Genomic DNA, 23,091 nt, shown 5'->3' with positions numbered 1-23,091 from the left:
CAATACGGACTCTGAAACCTTGGAATATCAACACTATGATGCGCTACCTTTTACCTGGAGCAAAACGATGGAATTAGAAGAATGCTTACCGCAGGATACAACTGTGCCGCTGTTATTTGGAGCACGGTTTTCACTTGCATGAAAACTACAGCAGAACGTAGAAGGATGATCACTGAGGAGTCCACGCGGGCATGCTGAGGAGATTGTAGGTCGTACATTTCAATGATTACTGACATTTGCGCTGCTGGAGGTACAGTAATCAACAAAGAACAGGGTGTGCTACTCTCGAATCCGGTCAGCACATGATGAAAAGCCAGGAAGTATACCTTGTCAAATTGCCGTCAACAGGGACAAGTTAACCACCAGCTCTACCGGCGCCCGGCTAGCTCAGTCGGTAGAGCATGAGACTCTTAATCTCAGGGTCGTGGGTTCGAGCCCCACGTTGGGCGGTGCCCGTCTCCTTATTAACAAAGTTTCCCGCTCATCCTTGAACCTCTTACACCTCGATGGTACCGAGCACTGCGTTTTAATGCACAGGTGTGATCAAACCGAGATGAAAAGGGCGTATCTAGCTCCTTGCCCGAGAGATAAATCAAGGGTTCCGCAGATAATCCCTTGGCTCCGGTCACCGGGACGCAGATAGGAGCTGCAGCCATCATAACTTGTATGAAAACTAAGAAGAGCTCCTGTCTATTTACAGTTTCATTTACTCTAGCGTTTCCTTAAACATTGCGTGTACGAAGGCTAAGAAATTGGAGAGCTATTCTAATACAATAACTATTAGGAATCTTTTGGGCATAACAGTTTCACTGTGATTTTGCAGGTAACACGTACGTTGGGAAAACATTTTGAACGCGATCAATAACCGCACTGGAAAAATGTGGGAAAGAAAGGGCGAAAAGCGACTCTTCAACATGTGGAAATATCTTCCTGAGCGGAGCCCTCTTCTCGAAGCTCAACACTCTGCAAGAGTCACTTCTCCCAACTTGCGCCCGCAGGTTTCCGTAGTGTGCCTGCAAAGAGCCATCCGCTTGAGACAGGTGCACCTCCCGATTTCATTGAACTAAGCTAGATGCACAATTTCTAATGCAGCCTTCATCACAATAGACAGTTCATTTCTCGAAAGCTTGTCGTAAAAAAAGGAAACAAAGAACGAAAACGTATAGCTGACAATCTTCTGAAGATGCAGATTCAGCTTTGGGGAAATGGACATTTTATGTATCCAGATGCTTTTCAAGCGCTGGTTTTAGAACGTCGCTGTGCTTCCAGCATCCTTTTCAGCCTTCTAAACTGGCTACCGAGGTGCCGATCACATTGTAAAGCGGTTGAGAGGCCGGAGCTGCTCAAACCGCTCTTGCCGTTTCCCATCAATCAAAAGCACTATGTTGTTTCTTTGTATGGAAAGCTTTTCAAGTCTGGCATCGACACGCACCTTTCCTGAAACGTCCAAAAGGTGAATGCTTCGCAAAGAAATCCAGTCTACCTTCAGGGGGCATGATGTTGAAATCGGAATGAGCCCTGGGTGGGCTTGAAGCAGCAGCTGTTCAGTTAACAGCTGCACAGAAACGCACCCCGCTTGCTTTGTATCATTCGCAAGTTTCTGGTTAAAGAGTAAAAAAGGCTGGAATTCTTCTGCCAGCCGGCAGGATTTCTTCTGCACTCACCCAGAAAAGCCAAGAATTGTATTTCATCTTTCGCAAGCTGTATTTTCCAGGAGGAGAATGAATACTTGCATTAAACTGAATCAAGCCGACAGAGACGCACAGCCGTTGTTTTTCTCCATGGGAAGTTTTTCGTTAAGGAAAAACACCGTTGTCATTTTCTTGCCAGCCGGCGGTATTTCTTGTGCAGCGATGAGCCAGATTTGTATTTCGTATTTCGCAAGTTGTGTGAATTTCTTGAAGTTGAAAGTGAATTCGCTCCAGAAAAGAAATGTCCAGTCGCATGAAAGCCGTGGCTGTTTGTTAAACCGCAGGACCTGAGCTTGCGTTCTGTTTCTCATGGCGTTCGCAAAGGCGATTCCTGCCTTTAAAACTGCTGTGACTGCGACTGAAAGTGGCGTGTGGCGCAGCTTCTAAAGTCTTGTTGACGCTCCTCGATGTTGCTTTCTCTCTGCCTAAGGAAGCTCGATTGTCGCGTCGGAACGGGGAGACCTAATCCTTCCAGCTTTAAGCCACCCTTCAGTCTTCTGAAGGGTGTCCGAGTGCTAGCATGTCATTTGGCTTTTTTTTGGGGGGAAGCGGAGAGCGACATTGAAAAAGGTTACCGCCGCTGCCTCGCCCTCCGTGTTAAATGATCGCAAGCCGGCGGCGGCGGCGCTCCCTGTAGTCGTGGCCGAGCGGTTAAGGCGATGGGCTAGAAAGCCATTGGGGTCTCCCCGCGTCGGCTCGAATCCTGCCCACTACGGCGCCCTTCTCCTGTCGCTTCGGCCTGCCCAGAAAAAGGCGGAGTGCCGTTTCTCTCTTCCTGCTTCTTGTACAAACGCTAAATCGCTTGGACCTGCTGCCTTGGAAGTAATGTCTTCAACATCCACCAGTGACATTTCACAGCTGGAAGCACACAGCCACGCTTTTGGCATTGGCATGTCTTTTGCGCCCTACTTCCAGCCTTTGAAGACCTAATTATTCAAACTGAAAGAACCGGCTGAATGAGTGTTTGCAGTGCACCAGGAGGAGCAGGGACCATAGCATTGGAGGGGTGAGGATGGCGCAGATGGAAACGTTTTCATGCGCTCCTCTGGGAGGAATGAAAAGAAAAGACGAAACCGGAAACAGTAGTAGCCGCAAGAGGAAGTGTCTTCAAGCGCCAAGCAAGCGCTCCTCGTTAGTATAGTGGTGCGTATCCCCGCCTGTCACGTGGGAGACCAGGGATGGATTGCTTGACGGCGAGCCAGGTTGCTTTTCTCCCATCAGATTCCAACCGCTAATGCTAACGCAGTGTGTGGGAGCTTACATGCTTTTCCTTTCCCGTCTTTTTCGGACGACTATTCCAAAGGGGTAACCTGAAGGAATAGGGGCCTGAAGACACGAGGCATTCTTAAACCAGCACTGGGCTGCACGGCCTTCTGTTGTGATCAGGTTATATTCGAGTCAAAAAGCCAGAGCATCCGCTTCCATCCTATGGAGCACGAGCTAAATCGGAAGAGGCAGGGGATACACCTACGCCTATCGGCGCACGTTCCCTGCGTCAGGCTGCTTCACCCATTTGCACCCGACTGGAGACGGCACTGAGCAAGCTTTTTGTCAGGAGTGGGATTCGAACCCACGCCTCCAGGGGAGACTGCGACCTGAACGCAGCGCCTTAGACCGCTCGGCCATCCTGACGCGGGCCCCCTGTCCCGGGGCGGTCTGATGAGCCACCGCGATCCCACTACGCTCCTCGAGTATCGCACTGTTATTAATACTACAGTGTGACTCCAGCATTAAAATGTTTGGAAAATGTGTCGGCTTTTATAATCCAGTGTAGAGCAGCATGTGATGATTTGTGCTACAACACCAAGCGCTCAAAGTGACGTCTGCGTTTGTCGTTGAAACTTTCAACTCTTTCATCACTTATGTAGGAAATAAAAAGAGCAGTTGTGCGCCACACGCAGAGGGGCCGTCAGCAGAGTGGCGCAGCGGAAGCGTGCTGGGCCCATAACCCAGAGGTCGATGGATCGAAACCATCCTCTGCTACGTGTGTCCTATGCACGATTCATAAGCATGCCATTGGGTTAGCAAAGTGCCTTCAAATAGTCTGCATCTCCCTTTCTTTAAATTCTGTCCTGAGTTTCTCTCTCGTGTGTGTTTGTGCAAGCTTGACACTTGCGGGACTCTTTAATCTTCACCAATACGGAGATGACCAAATGTGTCTTCGGTTGTTCTGAGGTCTTTGATAGTTTCTTTGAAAGCTTCAACTGAACCTCGAAATCGAAGCAGTTATGTTTATATTGATTTCTCACTGTAATCATTACGAACCAGGAACAGCCAGCACACTCGGTCGCATTAGTAATTATGTCACGTCTCTACTTAGCAGAGCATTCAAAGGCCCACTGGAAGTAGTAAAGCACTAAAACACTGCAAAACTGAACTCGGGAAAATCATACTGGGAGCTCTGAGCGATGTCTGCATCCAAGCCATCCAATACGGACTCTGAAACCTTGGAATATCAACACTATGATGCGCTACCTTTTACCTGGAGCAAAACGATGGAATTAGAAGAATGCTTACCGCAGGATACAACTGTGCCGCTGTTATTTGGAGCACGGTTTTCACTTGCATGAAAACTACAGCAGAACGTAGAAGGATGATCACTGAGGAGTCCACGCGGGCATGCTGAGGAGATTGTAGGTCGTACATTTCAATGATTACTGACATTTGCGCTGCTGGAGGTACAGTAATCAACAAAGAACAGGGTGTGCTACTCTCGAATCCGGTCAGCACATGATGAAAAGCCAGGAAGTATACCTTGTCAAATTGCCGTCAACAGGGACAAGTTAACCACCAGCTCTACCGGCGCCCGGCTAGCTCAGTCGGTAGAGCATGAGACTCTTAATCTCAGGGTCGTGGGTTCGAGCCCCACGTTGGGCGGTGCCCGTCTCCTTATTAACAAAGTTTCCCGCTCATCCTTGAACCTCTTACACCTCGATGGTACCGAGCACTGCGTTTTAATGCACAGGTGTGATCAAACCGAGATGAAAAGGGCGTATCTAGCTCCTTGCCCGAGAGATAAATCAAGGGTTCCGCAGATAATCCCTTGGCTCCGGTCACCGGGACGCAGATAGGAGCTGCAGCCATCATAACTTGTATGAAAACTAAGAAGAGCTCCTGTCTATTTACAGTTTCATTTACTCTAGCGTTTCCTTAAACATTGCGTGTACGAAGGCTAAGAAATTGGAGAGCTATTCTAATACAATAACTATTAGGAATCTTTTGGGCATAACAGTTTCACTGTGATTTTGCAGGTAACACGTACGTTGGGAAAACATTTTGAACGCGATCAATAACCGCACTGGAAAAATGTGGGAAAGAAAGGGCGAAAAGCGACTCTTCAACATGTGGAAATATCTTCCTGAGCGGAGCCCTCTTCTCGAAGCTCAACACTCTGCAAGAGTCACTTCTCCCAACTTGCGCCCGCAGGTTTCCGTAGTGTGCCTGCAAAGAGCCATCCGCTTGAGACAGGTGCACCTCCCGATTTCATTGAACTAAGCTAGATGCACAATTTCTAATGCAGCCTTCATCACAATAGACAGTTCATTTCTCGAAAGCTTGTCGTAAAAAAAGGAAACAAAGAACGAAAACGTATAGCTGACAATCTTCTGAAGATGCAGATTCAGCTTTGGGGAAATGGACATTTTATGTATCCAGATGCTTTTCAAGCGCTGGTTTTAGAACGTCGCTGTGCTTCCAGCATCCTTTTCAGCCTTCTAAACTGGCTACCGAGGTGCCGATCACATTGTAAAGCGGTTGAGAGGCCGGAGCTGCTCAAACCGCTCTTGCCGTTTCCCATCAATCAAAAGCACTATGTTGTTTCTTTGTATGGAAAGCTTTTCAAGTCTGGCATCGACACGCACCTTTCCTGAAACGTCCAAAAGGTGAATGCTTCGCAAAGAAATCCAGTCTACCTTCAGGGGGCATGATGTTGAAATCGGAATGAGCCCTGGGTGGGCTTGAAGCAGCAGCTGTTCAGTTAACAGCTGCACAGAAACGCACCCCGCTTGCTTTGTATCATTCGCAAGTTTCTGGTTAAAGAGTAAAAAAGGCTGGAATTCTTCTGCCAGCCGGCAGGATTTCTTCTGCACTCACCCAGAAAAGCCAAGAATTGTATTTCATCTTTCGCAAGCTGTATTTTCCAGGAGGAGAATGAATACTTGCATTAAACTGAATCAAGCCGACAGAGACGCACAGCCGTTGTTTTTCTCCATGGGAAGTTTTTCGTTAAGGAAAAACACCGTTGTCATTTTCTTGCCAGCCGGCGGTATTTCTTGTGCAGCGATGAGCCAGATTTGTATTTCGTATTTCGCAAGTTGTGTGAATTTCTTGAAGTTGAAAGTGAATTCGCTCCAGAAAAGAAATGTCCAGTCGCATGAAAGCCGTGGCTGTTTGTTAAACCGCAGGACCTGAGCTTGCGTTCTGTTTCTCATGGCGTTCGCAAAGGCGATTCCTGCCTTTAAAACTGCTGTGACTGCGACTGAAAGTGGCGTGTGGCGCAGCTTCTAAAGTCTTGTTGACGCTCCTCGATGTTGCTTTCTCTCTGCCTAAGGAAGCTCGATTGTCGCGTCGGAACGGGGAGACCTAATCCTTCCAGCTTTAAGCCACCCTTCAGTCTTCTGAAGGGTGTCCGAGTGCTAGCATGTCATTTGGCTTTTTTTTGGGGGGAAGCGGAGAGCGACATTGAAAAAGGTTACCGCCGCTGCCTCGCCCTCCGTGTTAAATGATCGCAAGCCGGCGGCGGCGGCGCTCCCTGTAGTCGTGGCCGAGCGGTTAAGGCGATGGGCTAGAAAGCCATTGGGGTCTCCCCGCGTCGGCTCGAATCCTGCCCACTACGGCGCCCTTCTCCTGTCGCTTCGGCCTGCCCAGAAAAAGGCGGAGTGCCGTTTCTCTCTTCCTGCTTCTTGTACAAACGCTAAATCGCTTGGACCTGCTGCCTTGGAAGTAATGTCTTCAACATCCACCAGTGACATTTCACAGCTGGAAGCACACAGCCACGCTTTTGGCATTGGCATGTCTTTTGCGCCCTACTTCCAGCCTTTGAAGACCTAATTATTCAAACTGAAAGAACCGGCTGAATGAGTGTTTGCAGTGCACCAGGAGGAGCAGGGACCATAGCATTGGAGGGGTGAGGATGGCGCAGATGGAAACGTTTTCATGCGCTCCTCTGGGAGGAATGAAAAGAAAAGACGAAACCGGAAACAGTAGTAGCCGCAAGAGGAAGTGTCTTCAAGCGCCAAGCAAGCGCTCCTCGTTAGTATAGTGGTGCGTATCCCCGCCTGTCACGTGGGAGACCAGGGATGGATTGCTTGACGGCGAGCCAGGTTGCTTTTCTCCCATCAGATTCCAACCGCTAATGCTAACGCAGTGTGTGGGAGCTTACATGCTTTTCCTTTCCCGTCTTTTTCGGACGACTATTCCAAAGGGGTAACCTGAAGGAATAGGGGCCTGAAGACACGAGGCATTCTTAAACCAGCACTGGGCTGCACGGCCTTCTGTTGTGATCAGGTTATATTCGAGTCAAAAAGCCAGAGCATCCGCTTCCATCCTATGGAGCACGAGCTAAATCGGAAGAGGCAGGGGATACACCTACGCCTATCGGCGCACGTTCCCTGCGTCAGGCTGCTTCACCCATTTGCACCCGACTGGAGACGGCACTGAGCAAGCTTTTTGTCAGGAGTGGGATTCGAACCCACGCCTCCAGGGGAGACTGCGACCTGAACGCAGCGCCTTAGACCGCTCGGCCATCCTGACGCGGGCCCCCTGTCCCGGGGCGGTCTGATGAGCCACCGCGATCCCACTACGCTCCTCGAGTATCGCACTGTTATTAATACTACAGTGTGACTCCAGCATTAAAATGTTTGGAAAATGTGTCGGCTTTTATAATCCAGTGTAGAGCAGCATGTGATGATTTGTGCTACAACACCAAGCGCTCAAAGTGACGTCTGCGTTTGTCGTTGAAACTTTCAACTCTTTCATCACTTATGTAGGAAATAAAAAGAGCAGTTGTGCGCCACACGCAGAGGGGCCGTCAGCAGAGTGGCGCAGCGGAAGCGTGCTGGGCCCATAACCCAGAGGTCGATGGATCGAAACCATCCTCTGCTACGTGTGTCCTATGCACGATTCATAAGCATGCCATTGGGTTAGCAAAGTGCCTTCAAATAGTCTGCATCTCCCTTTCTTTAAATTCTGTCCTGAGTTTCTCTCTCGTGTGTGTTTGTGCAAGCTTGACACTTGCGGGACTCTTTAATCTTCACCAATACGGAGATGACCAAATGTGTCTTCGGTTGTTCTGAGGTCTTTGATAGTTTCTTTGAAAGCTTCAACTGAACCTCGAAATCGAAGCAGTTATGTTTATATTGATTTCTCACTGTAATCATTACGAACCAGGAACAGCCAGCACACTCGGTCGCATTAGTAATTATGTCACGTCTCTACTTAGCAGAGCATTCAAAGGCCCACTGGAAGTAGTAAAGCACTAAAACACTGCAAAACTGAACTCGGGAAAATCATACTGGGAGCTCTGAGCGATGTCTGCATCCAAGCCATCCAATACGGACTCTGAAACCTTGGAATATCAACACTATGATGCGCTACCTTTTACCTGGAGCAAAACGATGGAATTAGAAGAATGCTTACCGCAGGATACAACTGTGCCGCTGTTATTTGGAGCACGGTTTTCACTTGCATGAAAACTACAGCAGAACGTAGAAGGATGATCACTGAGGAGTCCACGCGGGCATGCTGAGGAGATTGTAGGTCGTACATTTCAATGATTACTGACATTTGCGCTGCTGGAGGTACAGTAATCAACAAAGAACAGGGTGTGCTACTCTCGAATCCGGTCAGCACATGATGAAAAGCCAGGAAGTATACCTTGTCAAATTGCCGTCAACAGGGACAAGTTAACCACCAGCTCTACCGGCGCCCGGCTAGCTCAGTCGGTAGAGCATGAGACTCTTAATCTCAGGGTCGTGGGTTCGAGCCCCACGTTGGGCGGTGCCCGTCTCCTTATTAACAAAGTTTCCCGCTCATCCTTGAACCTCTTACACCTCGATGGTACCGAGCACTGCGTTTTAATGCACAGGTGTGATCAAACCGAGATGAAAAGGGCGTATCTAGCTCCTTGCCCGAGAGATAAATCAAGGGTTCCGCAGATAATCCCTTGGCTCCGGTCACCCGGACGCAGATAGGAGCTGCAGCCATCATAACTTGTATGAAAACTAAGAGCTCCTGTCTATTTACAGTTTCATTTACTCTAGCGTTTCCTTAAACATTGCGTGTACGAAGGCTAAGAAATTGGAGAGCTATTCTAATACAATAACTATTAGGAATCTTTTGGGCATAACAGTTTCACTGTGATTTTGCAGGTAACACGTACGTTGGGAAAACATTTTGAACGCGATCAATAACCGCACTGGAAAAATGTGGGAAAGAAAGGGCGAAAAGCGACTCTTCAACATGTGGAAATATCTTCCTGAGCGGAGCCCTCTTCTCGAAGCTCAACACTCTGCAAGAGTCACTTCTCCCAACTTGCGCCCGCAGGTTTCCGTAGTGTGCCTGCAAAGAGCCATCCGCTTGAGACAGGTGCACCTCCCGATTTCATTGAACTAAGCTAGATGCACAATTTCTAATGCAGCCTTCATCACAATAGACAGTTCATTTCTCGAAAGCTTGTCGTAAAAAAAGGAAACAAAGAACGAAAACGTATAGCTGACAATCTTCTGAAGATGCAGATTCAGCTTTGGGGAAATGGACATTTTATGTATGCAGATGCTTTTCAAGCGCTGGTTTTAGAACGTCGCTGTGCTTCCAGCATCCTTTTCAGCCTTCTAAACTGGCTACCGAGGTGCCGATCACATTGTAAAGCGGTTGAGAGGCCGGAGCTGCTCAAACCGCTCTTGCCGTTTCCCATCAATCAAAAGCACTATGTTGTTTCTTTGTATGGAAAGCTTTTCAAGTCTGGCATCGACACGCACCTTTCCTGAAACGTCCAAAAGGTGAATGCTTCGCAAAGAAATCCAGTCTACCTTCAGGGGGCATGATGTTGAAATCGGAATGAGCCCTGGGTGGGCTTGAAGCAGCAGCTGTTCAGTTAACAGCTGCACAGAAACGCACCCCGCTTGCTTTGTATCATTCGCAAGTTTCTGGTTAAAGAGTAAAAAAGGCTGGAATTCTTCTGCCAGCCGGCAGGATTTCTTCTGCACTCACCCAGAAAAGCCAAGAATTGTATTTCATCTTTCGCAAGCTGTATTTTCCAGGAGGAGAATGAATACTTGCATTAAACTGAATCAAGCCGACAGAGACGCACAGCCGTTGTTTTTCTCCATGGGAAGTTTTTCGTTAAGGAAAAACACCGTTGTCATTTTCTTGCCAGCCGGCGGTATTTCTTGTGCAGCGATGAGCCAGATTTGTATTTCGTATTTCGCAAGTTGTGTGAATTTCTTGAAGTTGAAAGTGAATTCGCTCCAGAAAAGAAATGTCCAGTCGCATGAAAGCCGTGGCTGTTTGTTAAACCGCAGGACCTGAGCTTGCGTTCTGTTTCTCATGGCGTTCGCAAAGGCGATTCCTGCCTTTAAAACTGCTGTGACTGCGACTGAAAGTGGCGTGTGGCGCAGCTTCTAAAGTCTTGTTGACGCTCCTCGATGTTGCTTTCTCTCTGCCTAAGGAAGCTCGATTGTCGCGTCGGAACGGGGAGACCTAATCCTTCCAGCTTTAAGCCACCCTTCAGTCTTCTGAAGGGTGTCCGAGTGCTAGCATGTCATTTGGCTTTTTTTTGGGGGGAAGCGGAGAGCGACATTGAAAAAGGTTACCGCCGCTGCCTCGCCCTCCGTGTTAAATGATCGCAAGCCGGCGGCGGCGGCGCTCCCTGTAGTCGTGGCCGAGCGGTTAAGGCGATGGGCTAGAAAGCCATTGGGGTCTCCCCGCGTCGGCTCGAATCCTGCCCACTACGGCGCCCTTCTCCTGTCGCTTCGGCCTGCCCAGAAAAAGGCGGAGTGCCGTTTCTCTCTTCCTGCTTCTTGTACAAACGCTAAATCGCTTGGACCTGCTGCCTTGGAAGTAATGTCTTCAACATCCACCAGTGACATTTCACAGCTGGAAGCACACAGCCACGCTTTTGGCATTGGCATGTCTTTTGCGCCCTACTTCCAGCCTTTGAAGACCTAATTATTCAAACTGAAAGAACCGGCTGAATGAGTGTTTGCAGTGCACCAGGAGGAGCAGGGACCATAGCATTGGAGGGGTGAGGATGGCGCAGATGGAAACGTTTTCATGCGCTCCTCTGGGAGGAATGAAAAGAAAAGACGAAACCGGAAACAGTAGTAGCCGCAAGAGGAAGTGTCTTCAAGCGCCAAGCAAGCGCTCCTCGTTAGTATAGTGGTGCGTATCCCCGCCTGTCACGTGGGAGACCAGGGATGGATTGCTTGACGGCGAGCCAGGTTGCTTTTCTCCCATCAGATTCCAACCGCTAATGCTAACGCAGTGTGTGGGAGCTTACATGCTTTTCCTTTCCCGTCTTTTTCGGACGACTATTCCAAAGGGGTAACCTGAAGGAATAGGGGCCTGAAGACACGAGGCATTCTTAAACCAGCACTGGGCTGCACGGCCTTCTGTTGTGATCAGGTTATATTCGAGTCAAAAAGCCAGAGCATCCGCTTCCATCCTATGGAGCACGAGCTAAATCGGAAGAGGCAGGGGATACACCTACGCCTATCGGCGCACGTTCCCTGCGTCAGGCTGCTTCACCCATTTGCACCCGACTGGAGACGGCACTGAGCAAGCTTTTTGTCAGGAGTGGGATTCGAACCCACGCCTCCAGGGGAGACTGCGACCTGAACGCAGCGCCTTAGACCGCTCGGCCATCCTGACGCGGGCCCCCTGTCCCGGGGCGGTCTGATGAGCCACCGCGATCCCACTACGCTCCTCGAGTATCGCACTGTTATTAATACTACAGTGTGACTCCAGCATTAAAATGTTTGGAAAATGTGTCGGCTTTTATAATCCAGTGTAGAGCAGCATGTGATGATTTGTGCTACAACACCAAGCGCTCAAAGTGACGTCTGCGTTTGTCGTTGAAACTTTCAACTCTTTCATCACTTATGTAGGAAATAAAAAGAGCAGTTGTGCGCCACACGCAGAGGGGCCGTCAGCAGAGTGGCGCAGCGGAAGCGTGCTGGGCCCATAACCCAGAGGTCGATGGATCGAAACCATCCTCTGCTACGTGTGTCCTATGCACGATTCATAAGCATGCCATTGGGTTAGCAAAGTGCCTTCAAATAGTCTGCATCTCCCTTTCTTTAAATTCTGTCCTGAGTTTCTCTCTCGTGTGTGTTTGTGCAAGCTTGACACTTGCGGGACTCTTTAATCTTCACCAATACGGAGATGACCAAATGTGTCTTCGGTTGTTCTGAGGTCTTTGATAGTTTCTTTGAAAGCTTCAACTGAACCTCGAAATCGAAGCAGTTATGTTTATATTGATTTCTCACTGTAATCATTACGAACCAGGAACAGCCAGCACACTCGGTCGCATTAGTAATTATGTCACGTCTCTACTTAGCAGAGCATTCAAAGGCCCACTGGAAGTAGTAAAGCACTAAAACACTGCAAAACTGAACTCGGGAAAATCATACTGGGAGCTCTGAGCGATGTCTGCATCCAAGCCATCCAATACGGACTCTGAAACCTTGGAATATCAACACTATGATGCGCTACCTTTTACCTGGAGCAAAACGATGGAATTAGAAGAATGCTTACCGCAGGATACAACTGTGCCGCTGTTATTTGGAGCACGGTTTTCACTTGCATGAAAACTACAGCAGAACGTAGAAGGATGATCACTGAGGAGTCCACGCGGGCATGCTGAGGAGATTGTAGGTCGTACATTTCAATGATTACTGACATTTGCGCTGCTGGAGGTACAGTAATCAACAAAGAACAGGGTGTGCTACTCTCGAATCCGGTCAGCACATGATGAAAAGCCAGGAAGTATACCTTGTCAAATTGCCGTCAACAGGGACAAGTTAACCACCAGCTCTACCGGCGCCCGGCTAGCTCAGTCGGTAGAGCATGAGACTCTTAATCTCAGGGTCGTGGGTTCGAGCCCCACGTTGGGCGGTGCCCGTCTCCTTATTAACAAAGTTTCCCGCTCATCCTTGAACCTCTTACACCTCGATGGTACCGAGCACTGCGTTTTAATGCACAGGTGTGATCAAACCGAGATGAAAAGGGCGTATCTAGCTCCTTGCCCGAGAGATAAATCAAGGGTTCCGCAGATAATCCCTTGGCTCCGGTCACCCGGACGCAGATAGGAGCTGCAGCCATCATAACTTGTATGAAAACTAAGAAGAGCTCCTGTCTATTTACAGTTTCATTTACTCTAGCGTTTCCTTAAACATTGCGTGTACGAAGGCTAAGAAATTGGAGAGCTATTCTAATACAATAACTATTAGGAATCTTTTGGGCATAACAGTTTCACTGTGATTTTGCAGGTAACACGTACGTTGGGAAAACATTTTGAACGCGATCAATAACCGCACTGGAAAAATGTGGGAAAGAAAGGGCGAAAAGCGACTCTTCAACATGTGGAAATATCTTCCTGAGCGGAGCCCTCTTCTCGAAGCTCAACACTCTGCAAGAGTCACTTCTCCCAACTTGCGCCCGCAGGTTTCCGTAGTGTGCCTGCAAAGAGCCATCCGCTTGAGACAGGTGCACCTCCCGATTTCATTGAACTAAGCTAGATGCACAATTTCTAATGCAGCCTTCATCACAATAGACAGTTCATTTCTCGAAAGCTTGTCGTAAAAAAAGGAAACAAAGAACGAAAACGTATAGCTGACAATCTTCTGAAGATGCAGATTCAGCTTTGGGGAAATGGACATTTTATGTATGCAGATGCTTTTCAAGCGCTGGTTTTAGAACGTCGCTGTGCTTCCAGCATCCTTTTCAGCCTTCTAAACTGGCTACCGAGGTGCCGATCACATTGTAAAGCGGTTGAGAGGCCGGAGCTGCTCAAACCGCTCTTGCCGTTTCCCATCAATCAAAAGCACTATGTTGTTTCTTTGTATGGAAAGCTTTTCAAGTCTGGCATCGACACGCACCTTTCCTGAAACGTCCAAAAGGTGAATGCTTCGCAAAGAAATCCAGTCTACCTTCAGGGGGCATGATGTTGAAATCGGAATGAGCCCTGGGTGGGCTTGAAGCAGCAGCTGTTCAGTTAACAGCTGCACAGAAACGCACCCCGCTTGCTTTGTATCATTCGCAAGTTTCTGGTTAAAGAGTAAAAAAGGCTGGAATTCTTCTGCCAGCCGGCAGGATTTCTTCTGCACTCACCCAGAAAAGCCAAGAATTGTATTTCATCTTTCGCAAGCTGTATTTTCCAGGAGGAGAATGAATACTTGCATTAAACTGAATCAAGCCGACAGAGACGCACAGCCGTTGTTTTTCTCCATGGGAAGTTTTTCGTTAAGGAAAAACACCGTTGTCATTTTCTTGCCAGCCGGCGGTATTTCTTGTGCAGCGATGAGCCAGATTTGTATTTCGTATTTCGCAAGTTGTGTGAATTTCTTGAAGTTGAAAGTGAATTCGCTCCAGAAAAGAAATGTCCAGTCGCATGAAAGCCGTGGCTGTTTGTTAAACCGCAGGACCTGAGCTTGCGTTCTGTTTCTCATGGCGTTCGCAAAGGCGATTCCTGCCTTTAAAACTGCTGTGACTGCGACTGAAAGTGGCGTGTGGCGCAGCTTCTAAAGTCTTGTTGACGCTCCTCGATGTTGCTTTCTCTCTGCCTAAGGAAGCTCGATTGTCGCGTCGGAACGGGGAGACCTAATCCTTCCAGCTTTAAGCCACCCTTCAGTCTTCTGAAGGGTGTCCGAGTGCTAGCATGTCATTTGGCTTTTTTTTGGGGGGAAGCGGAGAGCGACATTGAAAAAGGTTACCGCCGCTGCCTCGCCCTCCGTGTTAAATGATCGCAAGCCGGCGGCGGCGGCGCTCCCTGTAGTCGTGGCCGAGCGGTTAAGGCGATGGGCTAGAAAGCCATTGGGGTCTCCCCGCGTCGGCTCGAATCCTGCCCACTACGGCGCCCTTCTCCTGTCGCTTCGGCCTGCCAAGAAAAAGGCGGAGTGCCGTTTCTCTCTTCCTGCTTCTTGTACAAACGCTAAATCGCTTGGACCTGCTGCCTTGGAAGTAATGTCTTCAACATCCACCAGTGACATTTCACAGCTGGAAGCACACAGCCACGCTTTTGGCATTGGCATGTCTTTTGCGCCCTACTTCCAGCCTTTGAAGACCTAATTATTCAAACTGAAAGAACCGGCTGAATGAGTGTTTGCAGTGCACCAGGAGGAGCAGGGACCATAGCATTGGAGGGGTGAGGATGGCGCAGATGGAAACGTTTTCATGCGCTCCTCTGGGAGGAATGAAAAGAAAAGACGAAACCGGAAACAGTAGTAGCCGCAAGAGGAAGTGTCTTCAAGCGCCAAGCAAGCGCTCCTCGTTAGTATAGTGGTGCGTATCCCCGCCTGTCACGTGGGAGACCAGGGATGGATTGCTTGACGGCGAGCCAGGTTGCTTTTCTCCCATCAGATTCCAACCGCTAATGCTAACGCAGTGTGTGGGAGCTTACATGCTTTTCCTTTCCTGTCTTTTTCGGACGACTATTCCAAAGGGGTAACCTGAAGGAATAGGGGCCTGAAGACACGAGGCATTCTTAAACCAGCACTGGGCTGCACGGCCTTCTGTTGTGATCAGGTTATATTCGAGTCAAAAAGCCAGAGCATCCGCTTCCATCCTATGGAGCACGAGCTAAATCGGAAGAGGCAGGGGATACACCTACGCCTATCGGCGCACGTTCCCTGCGTCAGGCTGCTTCACCCATTTGCACCCGACTGGAGACGGCACTGAGCAAGCTTTTTGTCAGGAGTGGGATTCGAACCCACGCCTCCAGGGGAGACTGCGACCTGAACGCAGCGCCTTAGACCGCTCGGCCATCCTGACGCGGGCCCCCTGTCCCGGGGCGGTCTGATGAGCCACCGCGATCCCACTACGCTCCTCGAGTATCGCACTGTTATTAATACTACAGTGTGACTCCAGCATTAAAATGTTTGGAAAATGTGTCGGCTTTTATAATCCAGTGTAGAGCAGCATGTGATGATTTGTGCTACAACACCAAGCGCTCAAAGTGACGTCTGCGTTTGTCGTTGAAACTTTCAACTCTTTCATCACTTATGTAGGAAATAAAAAGAGCAGTTGTGCGCCACACGCAGAGAGGCCGTCAGCAGAGTGGCGCAGCGGAAGCGTGCTGGGCCCATAACCCAGAGGTCGATGGATCGAAACCATCCTCTGCTACGTGTGTCCTATGCACGATTCATAAGCATGCCATTGGGTTAGCAAAGTGCCTTCAAATAGTCTGCATCTCCCTTTCTTTAAATTCTGTCCTGAGTTTCTCTCTCGTGTGTGTTTGTGCAAGCTTGACACTTGCGGGACTCTTTAATCTTCACCAATACGGAGATGACCAAATGTGTCTTCGGTTGTTCTGAGGTCTTTGATAGTTTCTTTGAAAGCTTCAACTGAACCTCGAAATCGAAGCAGTTATGTTTATATTGATTTCTCGCGTTAATCATTACGAACCAGGAACAGCCAGCACACTCGGTCGCATTAGTAATTATGTCACGTCTCTACTTAGCAGAGCATTCAAAGGCCCACTGGAAGTAGTAAAGCACTAAAACACTGCAAAACTGAACTCGGGAAAATCATACTGGGAGCTCTGAGCGATGTCTGCATCCAAGCCATCCAATACGGACTCTGAAACCTTGGAATATCAACACTATGATGCGCTACCTTTTACCTGGAGCAAAACGATGGAATTAGAAGAATGCTTACCGCAGGATACAACTGTGCCGCTGTTATTTGGAGCACGGTTTTCACTTGCATGAAAACTACAGCAGAACGTAGAAGGATGATCACTGAGGAGTCCACGCGGGCATGCTGAGGAGATTGTAGGTCGTACATTTCAATGATTACTGACATTTGCGCTGCTGGAGGTACAGTAATCAACAAAGAACAGGGTGTGCTACTCTCGAATCCGGTCAGCACATGATGAAAAGCCAGGAAGTATACCTTGTCAAATTGCCGTCAACAGGGACAAGTTAACCACCAGCTCCACCGGCGCCCGGCTAGCTCAGTCGGTAGAGCATGAGACTCTTAATCTCAGGGTCGTGGGTTCGAGCCCCACGTTGGGCGGTGCCCGTCTCCTTATTAACAAAGTTTCCCGCTCATCCTTGAACCTCTTACACCTCGATGGTACCGAGCACTGCGTTTTAATGCACAGGTGTGATCAAACCGAGATGAAAAGGGCGTATCTAGCTCCTTGCCCGAGAGATAAATCAAGGGTTCCGCAGATAATCCCTTGGCTCCGGTCACCGGGACGCAGATAGGAGCTGCAGCCATCATAACTTGTATGAAAACTAAGAAGAGCTCCTGTCTATTTACAGTTTCATTTACTCTAGCGTTTCCTTAAACATTGCGTGTACGAAGGCTAAGAAATTGGAGAGCTATTCTAATACAATAACTATTAGGAATCTTTTGGGCATAACAGTTTCACTGTGATTTTGCAGGTAACACGTACGTTGGGAAAACATTTTGAACGCGATCAATAACCGCACTGGAAAAATGTGGGAAAGAAAGGGCGAAAAGCGACTCTTCAACATGTGGAAATATCTTCCTGAGCGGAGCCCTCTTCTCGAAGCTCAACACTCTGCAAGAGTCACTTCTCCCAACTTGCGCCCGCAGGTTTCCGTAGTGTGCCTGCAAAGAGCCATCCGCTTGAGACAGGTGCACCTCCCGATTTCATTGAACTAAGCTAGATGCACAATTTCTAATGCAGCCTTCATCACAATAGACAGTTCATTTCTCGAAAGCTTGTCGTAAAAAAAGGAAACAAAGAACGAAAACGTATAGCTGACAATCTTCTGAAGATGCAGATTCAGCTTTGGGGAAATGGACATTTTATGTATGCAGATGCTTTTCAAGCGCTGGTTTTAGAACGTCGCTGTGCTTCCAGCATCCTTTTCAGCCTTCTAAACTGGCTACCGAGGTGCCGATCACATTGTAAAGCGGTTGAGAGGCCGGAGCTGCTCAAACCGCTCTTGCCGTTTCCCATCAATCAAAAGCACTATGTTGTTTCTTTGTATGGAAAGCTTTTCAAGTCTGGCATCGACACGCACCTTTCCTGAAACGTCCAAAAGGTGAATGCTTCGCAAAGAAATCCAGTCTACCTTCAGGGGGCATGATGTTGAAATCGGAATGAGCCCTGGGTGGGCTTGAAGCAGCAGCTGTTCAGTTAACAGCTGCACAGAAACGCACCCCGCTTGCTTTGTATCATTCGCAAGTTTCTGGTTAAAGAGTAAAAAAGGCTGGAATTCTTCTGCCAGCCGGCAGGATTTCTTCTGCACTCACCCAGAAAAGCCAAGAATTGTATTTCATCTTTCGCAAGCTGTATTTTCCAGGAGGAGAATGAATACTTGCATTAAACTGAATCAAGCCGACAGAGACGCACAGCCGTTGTTTTTCTCCATGGGAAGTTTTTCGTTAAGGAAAAACACCGTTGTCATTTTCTTGCCAGCCGGCGGTATTTCTTGTGCAGCGATGAGCCAGATTTGTATTTCGTATTTCGCAAGTTGTGTGAATTTCTTGAAGTTGAAAGTGAATTCGCTCCAGAAAAGAAATGTCCAGTCGCATGAAAGCCGTGGCTGTTTGTTAAACCGCAGGACCTGAGCTTGCGTTCTGTTTCTCATGGCGTTCGCAAAGGCGATTCCTGCCTTTAAAACTGCTGTGACTGCGACTGAAAGTGGCGTGTGGCGCAGCTTCTAAAGTCTTGTTGACGCTCCTCGATGTTGCTTTCTCTCTGCCTAAGGAAGCTCGATTGTCGCGTCGGAACGGGGAGACCTAATCCTTCCAGCTTTAAGCCACCCTTCAGTCTTCTGAAGGGTGTCCGAGTGCTAGCATGTCATTTGGCTTTTTTTTGGGGGGAAGCGGAGAGCGACATTGAAAAAGGTTACCGCCGCTGCCTCGCCCTCCGTGTTAAATGATCGCAAGCCGGCGGCGGCGGCGCTCCCTGTAGTCGTGGCCGAGCGGTTAAGGCGATGGGCTAGAAAGCCATTGGGGTCTCCCCGCGTCGGCTCGAATCCTGCCCACTACGGCGCCCTTCTCCTGTCGCTTCGGCCTGCCCAGAAAAAGGCGGAGTGCCGTTTCTCTCTTCCTGCTTCTTGTACAAACGCTAAATCGCTTGGACCTGCTGCCTTGGAAGTAATGTCTTCAACATCCACCAGTGACATTTCACAGCTGGAAGCACACAGCCACGCTTTTGGCATTGGCATGTCTTTTGCGCCCTACTTCCAGCCTTTGAAGACCTAATTATTCAAACTGAAAGAACCGGCTGAATGAGTGTTTGCAGTGCACCAGGAGGAGCAGGGACCATAGCATTGGAGGGGTGAGGATGGCGCAGATGGAAACGTTTTCATGCGCTCCTCTGGGAGGAATGAAAAGAAAAGACGAAACCGGAAACAGTAGTAGCCGCAAGAGGAAGTGTCTTCAAGCGCCAAGCAAGCGCTCCTCGTTAGTATAGTGGTGCGTATCCCCGCCTGTCACGTGGGAGACCAGGGATGGATTGCTTGACGGCGAGCCAGGTTGCTTTTCTCCCATCAGATTCCAACCGCTAATGCTAACGCAGTGTGTGGGAGCTTACATGCTTTTCCTTTCCCGTCTTTTTCGGACGACTATTCCAAAGGGGTAACCTGAAGGAATAGGGGCCTGAAGACACGAGGCATTCTTAAACCAGCACTGGGCTGCACGGCCTTCTGTTGTGATCAGGTTATATTCGAGTCAAAAAGCCAGAGCATCCGCTTCCATCCTATGGAGCACGAGCTAAATCGGAAGAGGCAGGGGATACACCTACGCCTATCGGCGCACGTTCCCTGCGTCAGGCTGCTTCACCCATTTGCACCCGACTGGAGACGGCACTGAGCAAGCTTTTTGTCAGGAGTGGGATTCGAACCCACGCCTCCAGGGGAGACTGCGACCTGAACGCAGCGCCTTAGACCGCTCGGCCATCCTGACGCGGGCCCCCTGTCCCGGGGCGGTCTGATGAGCCACCGCGATCCCACTACGCTCCTCGAGTATCGCACTGTTATTAATACTACAGTGTGACTCCAGCATTAAAATGTTTGGAAAATGTGTCGGCTTTTATAATCCAGTGTAGAGCAGCATGTGATGATTTGTGCTACAACACCAAGCGCTCAAAGTGACGTCTGCGTTTGTCGTTGAAACTTTCAACTCTTTCATCACTTATGTAGGAAATAAAAAGAGCAGTTGTGCGCCACACGCAGAGAGGCCGTCAGCAGAGTGGCGCAGCGGAAGCGTGCTGGGCCCATAACCCAGAGGTCGATGGATCGAAACCATCCTCTGCTACGTGTGTCCTATGCACGATTCATAAGCATGCCATTGGGTTAGCAAAGTGCCTTCAAATAGTCTGCATCTCCCTTTCTTTAAATTCTGTCCTGAGTTTCTCTCTCGTGTGTGTTTGTGCAAGCTTGACACTTGCGGGACTCTTTAATCTTCACCAATACGGAGATGACCAAATGTGTCTTCGGTTGTTCTGAGGTCTTTGATAGTTTCTTTGAAAGCTTCAACTGAACCTCGAAATCGAAGCAGTTATGTTTATATTGATTTCTCACTGTAATCATTACGAACCAGGAACAGCCAGCACACTCGGTCGCATTAGTAATTATGTCACGTCTCTACTTAGCAGAGCATTCAAAGGCCCACTGGAAGTAGTAAAGCACTAAAACACTGCAAAACTGAACTCGGGAAAATCATACTGGGAGCTCTGAGCGATGTCTGCATCCAAGCCATCCAATACGGACTCTGAAACCTTGGAATATCAACACTATGATGCGCTACCTTTTACCTGGAGCAAAACGATGGAATTAGAAGAATGCTTACCGCAGGATACAACTGTGCCGCTGTTATTTGGAGCACGGTTTTCACTTGCATGAAAACTACAGCAGAACGTAGAAGGATGATCACTGAGGAGTCCACGCGGGCATGCTGAGGAGATTGTAGGTCGTACATTTCAATGATTACTGACATTTGCGCTGCTGGAGGTACAGTAATCAACAAAGAACAGGGTGTGCTACTCTCGAATCCGGTCAGCACATGATGAAAAGCCAGGAAGTATACCTTGTCAAATTGCCGTCAACAGGGACAAGTTAACCACCAGCTCTACCGGCGCCCGGCTAGCTCAGTCGGTAGAGCATGAGACTCTTAATCTCAGGGTCGTGGGTTCGAGCCCCACGTTGGGCGGTGCCCGTCTCCTTATTAACAAAGTTTCCCGCTCATCCTTGAACCTCTTACACCTCGATGGTACCGAGCACTGCGTTTTAATGCACAGGTGTGATCAAACCGAGATGAAAAGGGCGTATCTAGCTCCTTGCCCGAGAGATAAATCAAGGGTTCCGCAGATAATCCCTTGGCTCCGGTCACCCGGACGCAGATAGGAGCTGCAGCCATCATAACTTGTATGAAAACTAAGAAGAGCTCCTGTCTATTTACAGTTTCATTTACTCTAGCGTTTCCTTAAACATTGCGTGTACGAAGGCTAAGAAATTGGAGAGCTATTCTAATACAATAACTATTAGGAATCTTTTGGGCATAACAGTTTCACTGTGATTTTGCAGGTAACACGTACGTTGGGAAAACATTTTGAACGCGATCAATAACCGCACTGGAAAAATGTGGGAAAGAAAGGGCGAAAAGCGACTCTTCAACATGTGGAAATATCTTCCTGAGCGGAGCCCTCTTCTCGAAGCTCAACACTCTGCAAGAGTCACTTCTCCCAACTTGCGCCCGCAGGTTTCCGTAGTGTGCCTGCAAAGAGCCATCCGCTTGAGACAGGTGCACCTCCCGATTTCATTGAACTAAGCTAGATGCACAATTTCTAATGCAGCCTTCATCACAATAGACAGTTCATTTCTCGAAAGCTTGTCGTAAAAAAAGGAAACAAAGAACGAAAACGTATAGCTGACAATCTTCTGAAGATGCAGATTCAGCTTTGGGGAAATGGACATTTTATGTATGCAGATGCTTTTCAAGCGCTGGTTTTAGAACGTCGCTGTGCTTCCAGCATCCTTTTCAGCCTTCTAAACTGGCTACCGAGGTGCCGATCACATTGTAAAGCGGTTGAGAGGCCGGAGCTGCTCAAACCGCTCTTGCCGTTTCCCATCAATCAAAAGCACTATGTTGTTTCTTTGTATGGAAAGCTTTTCAAGTCTGGCATCGACACGCACCTTTCCTGAAACGTCCAAAAGGTGAATGCTTCGCAAAGAAATCCAGTCTACCTTCAGGGGGCATGATGTTGAAATCGGAATGAGCCCTGGGTGGGCTTGAAGCAGCAGCTGTTCAGTTAACAGCTGCACAGAAACGCACCCCGCTTGCTTTGTATCATTCGCAAGTTTGTGGTTAAAGAGTAAAAAAGGCTGGAATTCTTCTGCCAGCCGGCAGGATTTCTTCTGCACTCACCCAGAAAAGCCAAGAATTGTATTTCATCTTTCGCAAGCTGTATTTTCCAGGAGGAGAATGAATACTTGCATTAAACTGAATCAAGCCGACAGAGACGCACAGCCGTTGTTTTTCTCCATGGGAAGTTTTTCGTTAAGGAAAAACACCGTTGTCATTTTCTTGCCAGCCGGCGGTATTTCTTGTGCAGCGATGAGCCAGATTTGTATTTCGTATTTCGCAAGTTGTGTGAATTTCTTGAAGTTGAAAGTGAATTCGCTCCAGAAAAGAAATGTCCAGTCGCATGAAAGCCGTGGCTGTTTGTTAAACCGCAGGACCTGAGCTTGCGTTCTGTTTCTCATGGCGTTCGCAAAGGCGATTCCTGCCTTTAAAACTGCTGTGACTGCGACTGAAAGTGGCGTGTGGCGCAGCTTCTAAAGTCTTGTTGACGCTCCTCGATGTTGCTTTCTCTCTGCCTAAGGAAGCTCGATTGTCGCGTCGGAACGGGGAGACCTAATCCTTCCAGCTTTAAGCCACCCTTCAGTCTTCTGAAGGGTGTCCGAGTGCTAGCATGTCATTTGGCTTTTTTTTGGGGGGAAGCGGAGAGCGACATTGAAAAAGGTTACCGCCGCTGCCTCGCCCTCCGTGTTAAATGATCGCAAGCCGGCGGCGGCGGCGCTCCCTGTAGTCGTGGCCGAGCGGTTAAGGCGATGGGCTAGAAAGCCATTGGGGTCTCCCCGCGTCGGCTCGAATCCTGCCCACTACGGCGCCCTTCTCCTGTCGCTTCGGCCTGCCAAGAAAAAGGCGGAGTGCCGTTTCTCTCTTCCTGCTTCTTGTACAAACGCTAAATCGCTTGGAC

General features: G+C 48.8%; 16 non-coding genes across 16 annotated transcripts; 11 read left to right on the top strand and 5 right to left on the bottom strand.

The window, feature by feature from the left end:
• Window positions 1–376: 376 nt before the first annotated feature.
• On the top strand, window positions 377–449 carry trnak-cuu (transfer RNA lysine (anticodon CUU)). The gene has a single exon. It is a non-coding gene; the product is annotated as a tRNA-Lys (tRNA).
• Window positions 450–3,240: 2,791 nt separating this feature from the next.
• trnal-cag (transfer RNA leucine (anticodon CAG)) lies at window positions 3,241–3,323 on the bottom strand. Its single transcript has one exon. It is a non-coding gene; the product is annotated as a tRNA-Leu (tRNA).
• Window positions 3,324–3,602: 279 nt separating this feature from the next.
• On the top strand, window positions 3,603–3,674 carry trnam-cau (transfer RNA methionine (anticodon CAU)). The gene has a single exon. It is a non-coding gene; the product is annotated as a tRNA-Met (tRNA).
• Window positions 3,675–4,495: 821 nt separating this feature from the next.
• Window positions 4,496–4,568, top strand: trnak-cuu (transfer RNA lysine (anticodon CUU)). The gene has a single exon. It is a non-coding gene; the product is annotated as a tRNA-Lys (tRNA).
• A 2,791-nt stretch (window positions 4,569–7,359) lies between these two features.
• Window positions 7,360–7,442, bottom strand: trnal-cag (transfer RNA leucine (anticodon CAG)). Its single transcript has one exon. It is a non-coding gene; the product is annotated as a tRNA-Leu (tRNA).
• Window positions 7,443–7,721: 279 nt separating this feature from the next.
• Window positions 7,722–7,793, top strand: trnam-cau (transfer RNA methionine (anticodon CAU)). The gene has a single exon. It is a non-coding gene; the product is annotated as a tRNA-Met (tRNA).
• An 821-nt stretch (window positions 7,794–8,614) lies between these two features.
• On the top strand, window positions 8,615–8,687 carry trnak-cuu (transfer RNA lysine (anticodon CUU)). Its single transcript has one exon. It is a non-coding gene; the product is annotated as a tRNA-Lys (tRNA).
• Window positions 8,688–11,475: 2,788 nt separating this feature from the next.
• On the bottom strand, window positions 11,476–11,558 carry trnal-cag (transfer RNA leucine (anticodon CAG)). The gene has a single exon. It is a non-coding gene; the product is annotated as a tRNA-Leu (tRNA).
• A 279-nt stretch (window positions 11,559–11,837) lies between these two features.
• Window positions 11,838–11,909, top strand: trnam-cau (transfer RNA methionine (anticodon CAU)). The gene has a single exon. It is a non-coding gene; the product is annotated as a tRNA-Met (tRNA).
• An 821-nt stretch (window positions 11,910–12,730) lies between these two features.
• On the top strand, window positions 12,731–12,803 carry trnak-cuu (transfer RNA lysine (anticodon CUU)). The gene has a single exon. It is a non-coding gene; the product is annotated as a tRNA-Lys (tRNA).
• A 2,791-nt stretch (window positions 12,804–15,594) lies between these two features.
• Window positions 15,595–15,677, bottom strand: trnal-cag (transfer RNA leucine (anticodon CAG)). Its single transcript has one exon. It is a non-coding gene; the product is annotated as a tRNA-Leu (tRNA).
• A 279-nt stretch (window positions 15,678–15,956) lies between these two features.
• Window positions 15,957–16,028, top strand: trnam-cau (transfer RNA methionine (anticodon CAU)). The gene has a single exon. It is a non-coding gene; the product is annotated as a tRNA-Met (tRNA).
• Window positions 16,029–16,849: 821 nt separating this feature from the next.
• trnak-cuu (transfer RNA lysine (anticodon CUU)) lies at window positions 16,850–16,922 on the top strand. Its single transcript has one exon. It is a non-coding gene; the product is annotated as a tRNA-Lys (tRNA).
• A 2,791-nt stretch (window positions 16,923–19,713) lies between these two features.
• trnal-cag (transfer RNA leucine (anticodon CAG)) lies at window positions 19,714–19,796 on the bottom strand. The gene has a single exon. It is a non-coding gene; the product is annotated as a tRNA-Leu (tRNA).
• Window positions 19,797–20,075: 279 nt separating this feature from the next.
• trnam-cau (transfer RNA methionine (anticodon CAU)) lies at window positions 20,076–20,147 on the top strand. Its single transcript has one exon. It is a non-coding gene; the product is annotated as a tRNA-Met (tRNA).
• An 821-nt stretch (window positions 20,148–20,968) lies between these two features.
• On the top strand, window positions 20,969–21,041 carry trnak-cuu (transfer RNA lysine (anticodon CUU)). The gene has a single exon. It is a non-coding gene; the product is annotated as a tRNA-Lys (tRNA).
• Window positions 21,042–23,091: the final 2,050 nt, after the last annotated feature.

This window comes from Lepisosteus oculatus, unplaced genomic scaffold (assembly GCF_040954835.1).
Source record: "Lepisosteus oculatus isolate fLepOcu1 unplaced genomic scaffold, fLepOcu1.hap2 HAP2_SCAFFOLD_75, whole genome shotgun sequence".
Classification (NCBI taxonomy): Eukaryota; Metazoa; Chordata; class Actinopteri; order Semionotiformes; family Lepisosteidae; genus Lepisosteus; species Lepisosteus oculatus.
This window is presented reverse-complemented; position numbering and strand designations above follow the sequence as displayed.